Raw genomic sequence first — 11,741 nt, 5'->3', positions numbered from 1 at the left:
ACTAGCCTGCTCGCGAGGCACCGCTGGCTGCACTGCCAAGGCCGCCGCCCCGGACCGGCCCTCCTCCTGAGAGAAAGAGAACTTGCAATAGTTTCATCTAATACTTCATCATACAAAAAGGCTAAAAACGCCACTGCAAAATTGTTTGCCTATTTGTACTTTTCAGCCGTTCAAGTTGCATATGGAATGTGGAGTAATGTGTTTATTACTTCTAGCGTTAAATATAAATCGTATAATATACTTTTTGGCTTTTTGCACACACTAAACCCTTTTGCATTTTATTGTGCGTAAGGGTTTAGCGTGCAGTACGTTCATATTTTCTTTACGCAGCTCTGTCATTGCACATACGTAATTTAAATTTAGGTAGGTAATGGCATTACCAGAGCTTGTGCTACTTTTTCCTTCTGTTAAATGGCATCATATCTATCTACTCTTCTCTTCTGAGCAAGGGAGAGGGAGGGATAGAGGGAGAGAAAGAATATACTGCGTGGGCGTGGAGCTGACCGAGCGCCGAGCTCTTGGGGGTGTCTTCTTGTGTGTACATTACGCACCAGAGCGGTCACACAGCTGGTACCCACGGGTTGGTACTTATCGGATGGGTCACGTGAGTCTCGTGCAGCCCATTCGCGAGAGCTTGCGGGGCGAGCGTGGCCGCGGGGGTACGGCCGCTCTGGAGAAATCTGGACCCGGAAGGGGTGGGGGGTGGGTGGTGGGGACTGCAGTGACGGGGTGGCGCTGCTGCTGCTGCTGCTGCTGCTGCAGACTGCTCTGCTGCAGAGATTTCCCCCCTCCCTCTTCCCTCCCTCCCTCCCCTCCAGTGAATGCGTGTTTGCAGAAACGGTGCTGATAATGGAACAACTCATTTTTTAAAAAAACTTTTGCCATTACAAGGAGCATTTTGAGAATACCAAAAGCACTCAGAAACTTCAGAATTACACGCAAAGAAGAGTGCCTTCCGAGCGGTCGACCACTCAGATTTTTTTGGTGTACCGTGTGATTTAGAGCACACACCGCTATAGGCGGGTTTGCCTACTCTGTCCGCCCGTAAGGCGCCATAGCCCCTAAGGTATGCAATCCCGCAACACCGCGGCACGTGCTCTGAATCGCCCGGTCCGTGGAATACCTGGAATATTTTTTGGAATATGTGGAATATTTTGTGTAGATGGAATACCCAAGTGGTCCACCCCCTCGTGTGCCTCGCGTTTTGGTGTAGCCTGGCAGTGGCTGCAGGAGAGGTTTGCAGTGCTCTTGCGGTGCTACGCTGCGCCAGGCTGCGCCGCGCTGTGCCACGTATGACGTCAGGAGCTGCTGCAGAGTGTGGCCGCCAGCTCCGCTCAGCTCGGCGCGGCGTGGCGTGGCGTGAATGAGTGATGAAGCCCTTGCCCCGCCTGGCCTGGCCTGGAGAGGCCTGCTGGAGAAGCCCGGAGAGAGACAACACACCACTCGTGAACAGATGACTTTGACCGGCTGCTGGAAATGCTGTCGACCCTCTAGGATCCAGTTCCCATTTTCGTCGGACTGACGCAATTAAATTTTGACGCTAAAACGACAGCATAAAAGGATGTGCGCTCTTTGGTTTATTTTAGTATCAGCACAATCGTGACAAAAAGGAATTTCGTTTGCAACTGATGAAGCTTCACAATGAATTCCTACCAACCTACTAACCCACTAATCTGTCGGGGTAAATTTGCAATCTTTTTGTGAAAACCTCTGACTCGCATGTAAACCTCGTAAAACCGTGGCAAAAAAATTGAAAAAATAAAAACTCCACTCCCACTGTGAATGGAGTCCCGGTGTAGTGCGGCGCGCAGGGGTAAAGATCCTGTCTTGCTGTGAGCAATCTTATTCGGTTAATATGCAGTAAATTTCGGCCTGATATGTGAGTGCGTGTGAGCGCAGCGTGCCCCAGTAGTCGAACGGGTTGGAGTTGGCGCAAGTAAAGTGCGCCGATCGGCCCGGGCCCGGCCTTCGTCGTGTAGCTCCCAGCCGCTGTGATCTGTGATGAGTGCGAACCTTATCGTGCTGTCCCCTCCGGTCGCCCGGCTGACTACCTCAGGCTCAAAGCTGAGAGTTTATTTTCAAAAATAAGTGGAAATATGTAGCATTACACTCAAAAAAGGCAGATTAGCTAGATACGTGATCGGTAGTAAAATTAGCATTAGCAGCTATCTTTTTCTCCATCCTAAGTACTGACCAGCGACTGCGGGTATGACCTTAGCCGCCAGAACTAGAAAGTTATTGCTGGCCTAGCTAATATTGGTACCTATCACGAATCCAGCTAATACGTTAGCTTGCTCAGCTAATATTTGTTTCGTGCACATAGTAAAAACTTAACGAAAACTTAGCGTAAGACCTTGAGGTGTCTGATTTAAAAATACGTACAGCTGTCCAAGTGCATTTTGTATGTCGCACGCAGTACTTGAAAACAATTTATGGGGTCAAGTAGATACCGTGTCAGGTAGGGTCGCGCACCGTCTATTTTTTTTTAGGTCTTTTCTGTATTTTTTGTTGCAGTGGGCCGGGCCCTGTCACATCCGTTATCTCCCGCTTCATCCACGTTTTTTTACCCCTCGCAGCAGGTCTATTGATATTTGTTTGGGTCACCGACGAGGTCACCGACTAAGAAATGTTGGCGGTCAGTAACATCGAAACTTTCGTCCATCTCCATTTACATACCCTAACCACTCCTTGTGGTGTACACAATTTCACTCGAGACCTATTACAATTTTTTTCGAACGACTAAACTTTCTTAAACTACTGGCTGTCTATGTAAAGGATGTACCCTGATCCCAGAAAAATAATGGTGTTTTGAAGAGGATTGTCAGCCAATTACAAAGTGTGGGTAATGAACGGCCTGAGAGTGTTGATCGTCGTAATGCGCATTACGTAAGCATATTTATAAACCCGCTATAGTCTTTGTAGCGTTTGTGGATGGAAAACTTCCACCGAATATAATTATTTCGCGCCTCGTGTGCCTCGCGGGGCTTACCCCGCTGGAGTGGGGCGGTGAGCCGGTGTGGCGCCGCGCCACGCCGAGCCACGCCACGCCGCGCCACGCCACGCCGCGCCACGCCACTCTAGGCTCAAATGGATCAAGGATGTCCGGTGTGGGGTGCTGGCCTGGGCGCGCTCAAGCCCCACCTGCTGCAGCTGGCGCGGGCCCGCCGGCTGCAGCTGCAGCTCTAGTAGCTGCAGCAGCTGCGGCAGTGGCAGCAGGGTGAATGGCCCGGGCCCGGGGACTGCAAGGGAGCCGGGGTGGTGGACATGAGAGCCCCTGCTCCCCTTCCCCGCCACCCCTCCAGCCACTTTAAATATTGGACTCCATCCGACCGGCCAGTCCCCCCGAGCAGCTGGGCTGGTCAGACTGCTTGCCTAGCCTAGTCGTAGACTAGTCGTCCATTTGCATGACTTTAAAGTGCAGTGCGGCTCGCCTAGGCTAGATCAGGCTCCCAGGCGATGACTTTAACCTTGCGGCGCCTGGCGCGGCCTGCTTGCCCGCCCGGCCGGCTCGAGCGAGCAGGTACACTGGGAAAGTGGTAATTCTGGTAGTTACGCGATACCCTGGAATGACAAAGTTTGATGATGGTGAAATTGCCCGATATAAAAAAGAAATGAGAGCGAGTTGGATTCAGAGTTAACTGGATGGGTGCTGTATTTGAAGGGGGAGTGGTGGGGGCTGCTGGTACGGTACGAGAACTGAAAGTGTATTTGACTGTCGAGTTAAGCAAACGCGACGGAGCGCTACACGTTCGGTTTTGCCCCCACCCCCCTCCCAAATCTGTCGTCTCTCTTTCCTTCTCGCTCTCGCTCTCTCACTGTCACTCTCGCTCTCTCCCGGCTTTTTCGCCGGCCGGTCGCCGCCGTATGCAGAATGTGTTTTCAAGGATAACACGGAAGACGCTCGCGCGCATCGGTATGCAAATTTTAAAAATCAATGTGCGCTAGTGATCGTCACACCGTCACGCGTCGCCGTCCAAATAACGTGACGAAGGTATAGCGCGCTTGTCGACCCGCGGGGTCCTGGACCCCTTTGCAGATCGTCCGGTGAGCAGTGAAATGCCCAAGTGAAAGACGCAAGTCCGCAGCCAAACATGCCAGCAAGGAGGCCTGTTGTGATAACAATAATTGAAGACGCTGAGCTAACTGCTGATAACATGGGACGCAGCGGCAGGCGCTTTATGGGTAGCTTAACCACGCCTTACGGCTTTTGCGAAAGGGTGAGAGTGAGAGGCCCCAGATGGATAGCGCGGCGCGTGGGCGCGCTGCTGGCCCGCCGCGCAACTGCTATGCATTGCAGGCTGCTTTCAATTGTATACCTCTTCTTTTATTGCCCGCTCTCGATATGAGCTGCTTTTGTTAAGAAGAATCTGCGGGAATGGATGCCGATCGAAACAAGGTTATTCTAAGCGCGCATTATATACTTTTTCTTTTCTCTCTATCGCTGTTTGATTATTATTTTCTCCACACAGTGATGGTCGACGGTCGCGCAGAAGACCCCCCCCATAGTCCGACCCTTCGTTTCTTGGTGATGCCTCTATATTTTTTTTATTTTTTTCGAGAGGATTTGCATATAAGAAAAGAGTGTCTGAATGTTTGATTATGGAAGTGTACTTTCTCACAGTGACACGCCCGCACCGCACACGCACCTTTTCACTCTCGGTGCCAATCCCGCCGCAGATTAGATGTCGCTCCTTGCGGTAATCCTAATAGGTTCTCTCTGTCCCTCCGGTGTTATACCATCATTTCTCTCTCTCTTACCTCCCTCTCTCCCCCTCCCTCCCCTCTCTCTTCTCGGCGTCGGTTGCGGCTTTGCGGTGCCGTCGGGTGCAATGCGCTCTGCCGTTGGTTGGTGCGTGTGTGTACCCAGTGAGAACTGAGGAAGATGAACTTTGCGATAACATTTTTTTTAAACCTGGGTGCAACAACCCTGTTTCAGGTGTATAAGGTGTATGCAAACTCGACCACACTGTCAAGTAAATGTGCCAAAGCATTGAGTTGTGCGTTCTGTCTTTATATTGCGTTTGTGTGCTGTCCTGGGGCTGGGATACGCGAGCTGCGTTCAGCTATCCCAGCACTATAAACAGTATAGTACAACGAAATAAAGCGTCCGATTCGAGTATAGTGCTTTTCCAGAACAAAATTCCCACTGTTAAAGGTGCACTTCGGCTCGCGCCACGTCCCATTCGAACGGTTTAAATTTGCCCGAGCTGCGAGCTTGTGGGCCGGCGGCGGCTGGCCCAAGGCTGGCTGGCTGGCCGGCCGGCCTGGGCTGGGCAGGCTCTGCGCAGGCCGGCCTGGCTGGCTGGGCAGGGGGCAGGACAGAGGAGTACAGGGACGCTTGGCTCGGCTTATCCAACCCGACGGAGGGAAAGTCTTGGGACGCCAGCTGCCAAACCAGTTTTCGTATTCCACAGTTAGTTCTGCGATTCTTTTTATGCGTGCGTATTTTATTTTTCGTTATATATTTTGTTTTCCTAAACCGTTTTATATAGCTACGTAATGTCTGGCGGTGGCGGGTAACACACGCGCAGGTTCCCTTTAGGCAGGTCTCTCTGCCGCACGCGACACAAATCCTATTTTTTTTTTCCATTCCCGTTTCACACTATTCCTGGATCTATGACGTAGGTTGTGTTATAGTGTGTTGTGTTTTTTTTCGCTTCGTGATCTATGTCATGGCACTCGGTGGCCGCCCGCCCAGCAGCGGCAGCAGAGCAGCTCACGCCACACCTGTTGTTCCTGTTCAGTAACGACGACGACGAGGAGGAGGAGGATGCTGGCGATGGAGAGGAAAATGCGGATTAAAACGGCCCGTGTTATATAGCCGATGCACGCGTGTGCGCCCGTGTGCGTCATCGAGGCAGAGGATTGCGGGCGCGTCACAAATAACCTACGCGGGGCGGGGCGCAATGTGGGTTTGGCCCGTAATTCGTTTAGGCGCCCGTCGTCGCGGTTCCCGTTTGCGTCCCAATCGATTAACTCGGTTCTATGAATGGAGCCTTTCTCATTGAACAATCGTAGGGTGTTTTTATGGGTTTTCCATGGTTTTTTTTCTTCTTCTGGAGGACGTGTGCTATTGTTTTGAGGGTTATTGAGTATAGCCTGATCACGTGGTTAAGTGTAGCGTGATCAGCACCCATTGGGAGGACACCCGCGCGACCCGCGGGTTCGACCCGTAGCACCGCACCAGAAATAAACAGAAACATAACAAATAGGGATCAGTGACGCGTTTTTAGGCTTCTAAGGCCTTTCCTTTGATTTCCCATGGCCTTCGTTGGAGAGCCGACAATAATTATTTGTAGGCGTCCTTGAAAGTACTGGCCGGTTACCACTGCCAGTCGTAACCCCCCCCCCCCCCCAAGAAACACAATCATTTTTGTTTCCGCTTTAGTCCATACGCGAAATTTTGTTGGAGGCATGTTGCTCCCACACTGTTAGAAATTATATCGTAAATTTGACGAATCTTGGTTTTGAACAAAGAGTCGGGTGGAATTCTTTTATGTTCGACGCAATTCGCGGGTTGAACGGGTTTCGGCAGCGCTTTTGCAGACGGAGTTGTGCATAGGGCAGGCGCGCTCTCTTTTCCTGTATGGATGGTGGTTTTCTGTCTGCTTTGCTGACGCACGTGTTTGTTTTCCTTTTCTCTTTGGAGGCGCCCGCCCTCTCTCTTCTTCTCCTCCTCCTCGGCCTATGTCTTCCCACCCCCGCTCCTTCCACCTCCTGCACCACCACCACCCACCACCACCCACCACCACCACCTACCACCACCACTCGCTAACTGCAGCTGCTGTTGCTCCTGGAGCGACTTTCTTCTGCCTCGCCAGCCCGCAGGTACCTTACGCTCCAGACGAGGCACCAGCCGCTCGGGCAAGCGGGGAAAGAGGTAGGCGTACGTGCCAGCACACTTCACAATTTTTTTTAAACGCAGAAAAACATGAATACAACTAAAAATGGATTTTAAAAATCAGAGGGGAAGGAAAATACAGTATTTTTGCACTACCCACTTACCTTATTTGCGGTGCATACGTCATTTCTTGTCAAGAAAAAACAATATATTACACACTCACGTTTTTTTATCGCTCTGTCTAATGTACTGCGAGCGTACTGTCACAGACGTGCCTGTGTGAGAGTGAGAGAGAGCGCGTTACCTAGAAGCGATATAATCGCTCGATGACAAATCAACGCCGAGGCAGCGGGGGCACCACTAGGGTGTCCCCGCGGACCCCTAAACGGAGGCCCACTTAAGTACCACATCATTGTTTACGGAAACGACGCGCGGCGTTGCGCGCGGCCCGTCTCGCGACACAAATTGGAAAACAAGTCAAGCAATGAAAATGCTAAAAAGACGCGCACCGCACACACACACACACAGTCAACACTCACTTTGCGGCAGGCATTCCTCGTCCACGCGCCGAGGCATTTTTGTCAATTAGCACATTTTTCTATTAAAGTTGAGGAGTTGGGGGAAGGGGCTTTTCCCGGCGCGGCGCGGAGCGTTGTGTATTTCCAGAGGGGCAGTTGGGAAGGTCTCCTGGACAGGAGGAAAACTGGAGTCTCGTGTCCTGGCCCGCCGGCTTGGATGGGCTGGAAAGAAGGCGCCGCCAGGCACAGCGTGGCGTCGCGCTGTGCAGTCCGCATATCGGCCGTCCGATCACCGAACGCTGTAACGGCTGTAGCGTGGCTGTAGGGTGGCCTGGCGTCAGCCGGTCGTCCTCGGCATAGGCAACCCTCGCGGTCGGCGGGCAGCCCTGTGGAGCGGGTGGCCTACGCCAACCCTCCGCAGGCGTCAGCCTGTTGTCATCGGCATAGGCAACCCTCACGGCCGGCGTGCAGCTCTGTGGAGCGGGCGGCCTACGCTAACCCTCCGCAGGCGTCAGCCTGTCTTCCTCGGCATAGGCAACCCTCGCGGTCGGCGGGCAGCCCTGTGATGCGGGTGGCCTACGCCAACCCTCCGCAGCCGTTATCCAGCCAGCTCTCTCTTCCTGCAGGTCGACCGCAGACGCCCGCCTGTGGTTGGTCGTCCCCCCTTCTTCGCTGCTCGATTGTTCTCCAGGAGGCCAACGCCCCCTGTGCCTTGCGTATCCTCTGGCCGCTGGGCGCAGGACGCGGCCGGGGCAGGCGGGACCGTGAGTCCAAATCTTCTGCCCTCGATTCTCGTTCTGTTGGAGGGTGGGCCCCGTCGACGCAGGGCTTCCGTCTCCCCATCCTGCCCGTCGTGCGCTGTCTCCCGCCCGCCAGCGCGCCCGGCCCACCAGGTTAGCTCGGCTTGGACCGCCTCGGACCGGCTCCCGGCGCCGCTCTGGCAGGGCTGGCAGCCACGCTGGACCTGCCTCCAGTCACGTATACAACCCACGTCGTCCCCCCCCCCCCACTCTATCTCGCCGCACCGCCGCATGCGAATCACCTCACGACGTCAAATTGGTGCAGAGTCGGCTGCTGCTGCTCCGATGTTGTATCGACGCCACCGACGGCGCCGCGATGGCGTGCAGCCGCCACACACACACACATACACACACACACACACACACACACACACACACCTGTTCGGGGCACTGCGGCGCTCAGAAAGGAATATTCGCGACACTTTGGCGCTCCGCCTCCTCTCGTGCAGCTGAACTGTGCCGAACCTGTCGTCGACGCGAAGCTGACGCGCAGACGGTGGGAACAAGAACATGACGCGGTTCATTGCCTCCCCGCCTCACTCTAAACGCTCTAGTGGCCTAGCATGCCAACAATTTGGGACTCCTGTCTTTTTGGTCCTTTTTTAACATTTAAAGAAGGACAATTATTTACCTCTTTGGAGGGCAAGTTTTCTCTCTTCAAGCAAAGAAGGGGCCAGAAAGTGTCAAGTCTCCAACCGAGACGGCCAAAGTTTGCCAATCAAAAAGGAGTGCGAAAATTGTGGCCTCTTCTAGGACGGGAGGCATGAGGGGCATCTCTTGTAGGACGGGAGGCATGAGGGGCATCATACGGCGATGAGCCAGGACAGAGGCGAGCTTGCCGGTGCGAGGATGCGTCGCTGGGGCCACGGGCCGAGCGCTTGTACAAACACCGAGAAATTAGGCGAAAACTGTGCTTTTTTCCCTCAATTTTCTTCACATTGTCTTCTCCTATTGTACCAGTAGACCCATTTCCCCTTTAAAAACGTATTCTTTGACACCACATAAAGAAACTGATATTGTGAATTGGGCGTAGCCTAGGTGAAAACGGACGTCCGAATAGGGGGGGGGGGGTCTTCGAAAACGGACAGCGGTGGACAGGAGGAGGGCAGGGTGTGTTTTTGGGGCGAAAAACAGCGGACCTACTTTATGGATGATCGCCACTCACTCCACTCACTCACTACACTCACTAACTACACTCACTACCTCACTTACTCCACTCATTACACTGACTCACTCACTACACTCACTCACACTCACTCACACATACACACTCACTCACACTCACTCACACATACACACTCACTCATACACACTCACTCTGAAATACACATCGTTTGCTTGCTCACTTCCTTGCACACTTGCACAAATTCTTTACTCCACCAAATGCCCCGCCCGCCCGCGCGGTGGTGCCCTGTCCCGTTAGTGGAGCTCGCTGGCGGGCCGGGGGCGGCTAGGCCGCGGCTAGGCGGCTAGGTGAGAGGTGAGCTGGTTAATCACGAGCGTGCTGCTGCTGGCCGCACCGCGTCTCGCGTGGACGCGTGGTGTAGTGACCTTGGTGCCCTCCCCCCTCTCCGAGCCCCTCTCCGAGCCCCTCTCCGAGCCCCTCTCCCTCCTCCCGCCCGGTCCGCCGCCGCTACCTCCGGCCCGTCTAACTACCGGTAGGTCTGTACCATTTTTGGGACTTGGTTATCGGCGGGCCCGCGCGGGCCCGGGTGGCGCGTCCGTAAAGCTGGCTCGTATGGGATGAATGACTTGTGGGTCCAAAGATATTAGAGAAACGCGAGGACCATAGCTAGAGATGTGACAAACTAAAAATTCTTAGCTTAATTAAAAATTACTTTGCGATCAGCACATTTCACCATCACAATTGTACAGGTATTCAACCAAATATTATATTGTTTAGTGTAAATTTACTTTTACAATTATTGAAACGGCGGTAAATTTCGGAAGCGTCGGAGCTCTTCAACTGACCCGGTCCCGATCCCCCTTCCCTTTCTCTCTCTCTCTTTCCTTCCCGTGAGCCCGACATGCAACCCCTTCCCTTCCCCCGCAGCGGACTAGGAAAATGATTCAACGCGTTCGGTGGCCGCTATGTAGTCACTATGTGGTCACGCTTCCATGTTAAATCATGGGCGTCAAAAGCGAGCCGCGAGCCGCCTTGAACATATGTTGAGCCCAGAGGAATGACCTCTCTTCTTGTGGTGATGAAGCCGATGGACATGATTCAGGCCTCACACCACTCTCATTAGACGACCCCAATAATGCGCTTATTGTTTGTCCGTTGATCTCCAAATCGGCTCAGGTCGCGGCCCGACACAAGGTTGTTGCCGGCCGTTCCTGTGTAATTTCCATATCATATGATTACAGCGCGAGGGCGGGGCGCGGGGCGTGGCGTGGCGTGGCGGGGCGGGGCGTGGTGGGGCGTTGCGGGGCGTCTTCGTCGCCTTGGATTGACCATCGGCTGCTTGGCGGGAGCGCTCCGCTAAAGCTTCGTGGTCGAGTGTTTGCTCGCCGTGGCATGTAGCGAGTTGTGTTGTGGAGTTTTCCTATATTTGCGGCGACATTCTCCTCTTGAGCGAGAGGAGCCCGCCGGAGCCCGGCCCAGCCCCGGCAAGGTTGTCCAATCCGTCCACCCGAGTGTGTGTTTGTGGACGTATGTACACGACCGTGTCCCCACGCCATATACGCTACAATCAGCACTGAGAAAAAAGAAAGAAGAAAAACACTTAATGTGACACCTATCACACATTCCTTTCTATCCACACGGAGAAAATCTTTCGATCGTCCATGCGCATTTCTTTTCGATCCCGGTGCCCATTGAGGCAAAGATGTGCATAAGACAATGCCCTTTCTCTGAGAGTGTATTACAGCTAATGTGATACGTGTCATCGTGTCTCATTTGGTTCCCCCGGTTGACGGGGGTTCGTTGTTCAGTTCATCTTGCCGAGCTAATACGGCTGACGAAAGCGTTCAAATTGCGCCCCACCTATTGCTTGCGTTGAGGTCTCCGCCCCGAGAGGGCACAAATATCACGGCTGCCGCCGGCGCCCGCTCGCTGGGGTTAAGATCACCATTGGAGCTCAGGGAACCCTTGATCATGCCACGGGTTACAAATACCATGGGGTCCCTATAAGCTCCAATGGTATGGTCCTGAACCTACCGAGAGGGCCATGACATTTCACCCCCCCCCCCCTTTTCTTCTGGGCACAATAGTATGCCCATCCCTAAGGAGTTGAGGCCCTTCAGTGACGGACAGCTCTCGGGTTCTGGCCGTGTGGGTCTGCGTATGGTGACGCACGCATAGACGGAGGTCGCGGTCCTGTCCCGACTACGCCCCCCCCCCACTCCTCCCTCCATTTCTCTGAGGATCTTGATGTTATTTTTGGCCTCGCCGGCGCAGTCGTAATCTGATCCGTACGACGTCCGACCCGGTGCGGCTATGAGCCGAGCCGGTTCTGGTTGTTCTGGAGAGATCGGAGGCTGAAGGAGAAGGGGTAAGAGAGACGCGTTGGGGAGAAAGGGAAGAGAGGGAGGGGAGGGGAGGGGAGGTGCTGCACTGCGTAGGTCACGCGACCCATGTGT

General features: G+C 53.8%; 1 protein-coding gene across 1 annotated transcript in view; it reads left to right on the top strand.

The window, feature by feature from the left end:
- LOC113216742 (cell growth regulator with RING finger domain protein 1) overlaps nt 1–11,741 on the top strand; it is a 35,909-nt gene that overhangs the window by 20,869 nt on the left and 3,299 nt on the right. The gene's annotated exons all lie outside the window — the stretch shown is intronic.

Source organism: Frankliniella occidentalis, unplaced genomic scaffold (genome assembly GCF_000697945.3).
Source record: "Frankliniella occidentalis isolate FOCC.00 unplaced genomic scaffold, Focc_3.1 Scaffold59, whole genome shotgun sequence".
Classification (NCBI taxonomy): domain Eukaryota; kingdom Metazoa; phylum Arthropoda; class Insecta; order Thysanoptera; family Thripidae; genus Frankliniella; species Frankliniella occidentalis.
This window is presented reverse-complemented; position numbering and strand designations above follow the sequence as displayed.